Below are 5190 nucleotides of genomic sequence, written 5' to 3'. Positions count from 1 at the left end.
CGCTTATGTTAATGAAGAGTACAGAAGTTAAGGAGATGCTGTTCTAGTGATACATAAAGCTGTATTCTACACGTAATGTGCTACAAGTACATCTAATCGTCAACGATTTACTCGTTCTCAACAGACAAAAAAAAAAAAAAAAGGAATATGGGAGCCACCTTGACTGTTTGAGTGTGCTATGTACATCGTTTCGAGGGATAACCGATTTGTATGTTTTGGAAAAGTCACGGCCGATTATTAGAAACGAACAAACATTGCATTTCTGTTGTCAACGTTGTTCACGGGACTCTTAACTCAACCAAAAACTTGTTGTGTTGCATGTCACCGGAATTACGAAAACTTCTGACTTAAGCCCCGAGGCCGTGTTTGAATGGACTGTACAGAACGCGACGTTAGTGCGCCTTGATTGTCGGCAACCCGCCTCACCTGGACGTATTAATGACAGACCCTAGCCATCGCTTGTCACTTGTCCTCAAAACAGACGGAAATTTATAATTACAGATATTATTAAAAGGGGGGGGGGCGGTGTCTTACTACACTACATTTACCTCTAGTTGACAACGAAGTGTAGTGGCCCGTTAGCTCAGTTGGTTAGAGCGTCGTGCTAATAACGCGAAGGTCGTGGGTTCGATCCCCCCACGGGCTAACTATTTTCTCTTCCGGCAGATTGCCCACCTAAGATGCGCGGTGTGTGCAGGACGAATGAAACTACGAAACTATTCGGAAAACCTATGAAATGAGCTCAAAGAACAGGACAACTCATGGTTCAGAGTGGGCTATTTCTTTTTTTTAAATCATTCTTTCAAAAGGCCATGTAGCCACATCTTCATCTCTTCAGCAGTCCTCTTCATCTCTAGGTGTGAAGAACTTTCCATCTCATTCATCATATTTTTTAAGCAATCGAAAATGATTTGTAAAAGAATATCGTGTCTAATTAAGCGCCCAATGAGTTTTGTTTTGCGTTGCTCTATAATTTTCAATAGTTCTTTCTTCCCTCCTTTTTCTTGTACAAACATCTCATCATTTTTGTGTCAGTCCAAGTACTTCTTGTAATTCTCCTCCAGAGTGACATTTCTGCACCTTCGAAGAGAGCTTTCTGCTGCTTTCCTAACGTCCAGGTTTCACATCCGTATGTGAGGACACTTCACTCAAAAGTCTTTAGACAGATTTTCTTCCTGTGGACATTTATGTGCTTGCTCTGTAGGAGGTTCTTCTGGCTTTGGAAGGCGTTCTTGGCCAGTGGTATTCTTCTCTTGATTTCCTTAAGACATCTGTTATTTTCCTCCACACTGCTGCAGAAACAGTGAAATTCGGTTACTACCTCGATTTGCTCACTGCTTTATTTTTATCTCAGTTCAAAATGGTTCAAATGGCTCTGAGCACTATGAGACTTAACATCTGACGTCATCAGTCCCCTAGAACTCAGAACTACTTAAACCTAACTAACCTAAGGACATCACACACAGCCATGCCTGAGTAGGATTCGAACCTGCGACCGTAGCGGTCGCGCGGTTCCAGAATGTAGCACCTAGAACCGCTCTATCTCAGTCTTACCTCATCCACCTCCGTTCTTGCCCACCAACATGTATTTTGTTTGCTTGGTTTTTATTTTTAGTTTCCGTTTCCGTATCTCTCGATTCAAGACCGTAAGCGTTATACACTCCTGGAAATTGAAATAAGAACACCGTGAATTCATTGTCCCAGGAAGGGGAAACTTTATTGACACATTCCTGGGGTCAGATACATCACATGATCACACTGACAGAACCACAGGCACATAGACACAGGCAACAGAGCATGCACAATGTCGGCACTAGTACAGTGTATATCCACCTTTCGCAGCAATGCAGGCTGCTATTCTCCCATGGAGACGATCGTAGAGATGCTGGATGTAGTCCTGTGGAACGGCTTGCCATGCCATTTCCACCTGGCGCCTCAGTTGGACCAGCGTTCGTGCTGGACGTGCAGACCGCGTGAGACGACGCTTCATCCAGTCCCAAACATGCTCAATGGGGGACAGATCCGGAGATCTTGCTGGCCAGGGTAGTTGACTTACACCTTCTAGAGCACGTTGGGTGGCACGGGATACATGCGGACGTGCATTGTCCTGTTGGAACAGCAAGTTCCCTTGCCGGTCTAGGAATGGTAGAACGATGGGTTCGATGACGGTTTGGATGTACCGTGCACTATTCAGTGTCCCCTCGACGATCACCAGTGGTGTACGGCCAGTGTAGGAGATCGCTCCCCACACCATGATGCCGGGTGTTGGCCCTGTGTGCCTCGGTTGTATGCAGTCCTGATTGTGGCGCTCACCTGCACGGCGCCAAACACGCATACGACCATCATTGGCACCAAGGCAGAAGCGACTCTCATCGCTGAAGACGACACGTCTCCATTCGTCCCTCCATTCACGCCTGTCGCGACACCACTGGAGGCGGGCTCCACGATGTTGGGGCGTGAGCGGAAGACGGCCTAACGGTGTGCGGGACCGTAGCCCAGCTTCATGGAGACGGTTGCGAATGGTCCTCGCCGATACCCCAGGAGCAACAGTGTCCCTAATTTGCTGGGAAGTGGCGGTGCGGTCCCCTACGGCACTGCGTAGGATCCTACGGTCTTGGCGTGCATCCGTGCGTCGCTGCGGTCCGGTCCCAGGTCGACGGGCACGTGCACCTTCCGCCGACCACTGGCGACAACATCGATGTACTGTGGAGACCTCACGCCCCACGTGTTGAGCAATTCGGCGGTACGTCCACCCGGCCTCCCGCATGCCCACTATACGCCCTCGCTCAAAGTCCGTCAACTGCACATACGGTTCACGTCCACGCTGTCGCGGCATGCTACCAGTGTTAAAGACTGCGATGGAGCTCCGTATGCCACGGCAAACTGGCTGACACTGACGGCGGCGGTGCACAAATGCTGCGCAGCTAGCGCCATTCGACGGCCAACACCGCGGTTCCTGGTGTGTCCGCTGTGCCGTGCGTGTGATCATTGCTTGTACAGCCCTCTCGCAGTGTCCGGAGCAAGTATGGTGGGTCTGACACACCGGTGTCAATGTGTTCTTTTTTCCATTTCCAGGAGTGTATTTAGGTCTTTCTGTGAGTCCGCCACTATTGCAATGTCGTCGGCAAATCAGATGCAGGAAATGTGAATACCGTTACATTTCATTCTAAAGGTCTTTTCTTTTATTGTTGTTGTCTTCTCGATGAACATATTAAATAAATAAGTTTTTTGAGGGCACCCCTGTTTTCTCATTACACGAAGTTTGAGAACACATTAATACTTCGTATGTCATGAGAAATTTTCATTGGCTACTAAAAAGAGTACTTTAGAATACATTTAGATGCGTTTCCTATCATAGCAGTTTAAATAAATTCAAGATTTATGAATGAGACAAGGCATGTGTGCTATCATCTTCGTATAACAGTCCACATCTACAATGCCAGGCAGAGAGTTCTTATCCCTGAAATTCCTGTCCGGCACACATGTGAAGAACGAGAAATGTCGCAACCTACGACTGCTAGTTGGTATTTCCCTTTTGGTCCTTAAATGCAAGGTAGAGCGGTGGCAGAAAAATGGACTGGAATTGGTCTAACATGTGGATTCCTCGACTGCGCACAAGGGCATCTTTGCATTATTACGTCGCTGTTCTACCAGTGAGATGCCATTGTGAATAAAGAAATCGACTAGCATTAGGAAGAATCTGAGTTCGATTCCCCGACCGGCGATGTACACGTAGGTTTTCCGTGTTTTCCTAGAATATGAGGACGATCTTTTAAAAAATTAGACGATCTGCCTCCTACCCCAACCCAGTCAGATCCGAGCTTCTGTATATAAATAGCTCGCTTCGACTCTACCTTGAAACTTAATCGTCCGTTTCCTCCTAAAGACTTCCACAGCAGTTTCTTGTGGATCTTCGTAACACTTTACACTGACTGTTAAAACTCCCAACAGTACATATCTAAATTGCTCCAACTTTTGTTTCTTATGTATGTGCTTAATTTTAGTGACTTAAGACTCTTGCCTCCACTAAATGTAGTAACACTTCTGCACTGTGCTGTACAAACAGAACAAACAGGCGCGATCAGTCGGTTGTACGAGGTACATCATCCACAAAGAGAACACGGTACAGATGTAATACTTTATTTTTATTGTATGACAGACAAAGCAACGTCTCGGAAGTTCTGACGGCTGACCAGCAGAAAGTGAAAAGGAGGTGCCGTGAGTGTTTTCTGTAGATTGTAAATAAAGTGACCTTGTCCTTGAGGGTTCTGCATTCTTTTTCGGCGGTGAAAATTTCCTGTGCTGGGCAGGCTTTCGTAATTGTGGTGAAAACTTGATTTTATACTGCTAAGTGGACACAGACTAGTGTTGTGTTTAAGTGAATATTTTGTAATTATATGTCTACCAATGCGTTTCCTTCGCTACAGTAATCTATCCACCTCATTTTCGTATCTCTTATTATATGTTTTAGTTTGACCAAGCTTTGAGAGAAAGGTATGGGTTGTTTTGCATATGTGGGAACGCAGCATTTTTCTGACCCAGTGTTCCCTGTTCGCTGTAGCTGAATCATCATCTACGCCTCAAGCAATTTTACTTGAGTACTATCAGGGATGAATGGCGAATAATTCTGGTGATGATACGAACTGCAGATGAGACTTTGATAAAGATCGCATTATTATGGTTCGGCATCTGTGGACGAGTATCACGGCAGAGTTGGTCGGCTGTTGTGATCACAAGTGGAAAGTGGTTGAAGGACGGTGGAACCACTAGACGGCAACGTGGTGATGGACGAACGTGGAGGTCAGGTGTAGAGCAGGATAGGCAGGTCTGTGGCAGATCTGACGACAGAGTACAATGCTGGTTGTAATGTGACAACGTGCCGTCTAGAGAATGCCGGGCATAGTCAAGGCGCAACGGTAGAGAAAGTGGACGCTTACGCCATCTGTGGGCCAAAATCGAAGGCAAAGCGGAAATGCTTCCACCTGGTGGCACCTAAATTAAAGAACGCTATGCGGGAGACAGTGTCTGGCTTGAGCTGCACTCTGACAGCGAAATAACAAAAGAATTAAACTAAATATTATTGGTAAGTGTAGTAAAAATATAAATGTAATATTACTTTATTATATTAAAATGACTGTAATTGAACATTGTAATGCTATGGTATGTTTAATTGTAAATAGAGAACTTGGC

At 45.9% G+C, this 5190-nt stretch overlaps 1 non-coding gene across 1 annotated transcript; it reads left to right on the top strand.

Moving 5' to 3' along the window:
• The first annotated feature begins 572 nt into the window (after positions 1–572).
• Positions 573–646, top strand: Trnai-aau. Its single transcript has one exon. It is a non-coding gene; the product is annotated as a tRNA-Ile (tRNA).
• Positions 647–5190: the final 4544 nt, after the last annotated feature.

This window comes from Schistocerca piceifrons, chromosome 1 (genome assembly GCF_021461385.2).
Source record: "Schistocerca piceifrons isolate TAMUIC-IGC-003096 chromosome 1, iqSchPice1.1, whole genome shotgun sequence".
NCBI classification, from domain to species: Eukaryota; Metazoa; Arthropoda; class Insecta; order Orthoptera; family Acrididae; genus Schistocerca; species Schistocerca piceifrons.
The sequence above is the reverse complement of the archived record's forward strand: the minus strand, read 5'-3'. Positions and strand labels throughout refer to the sequence as shown.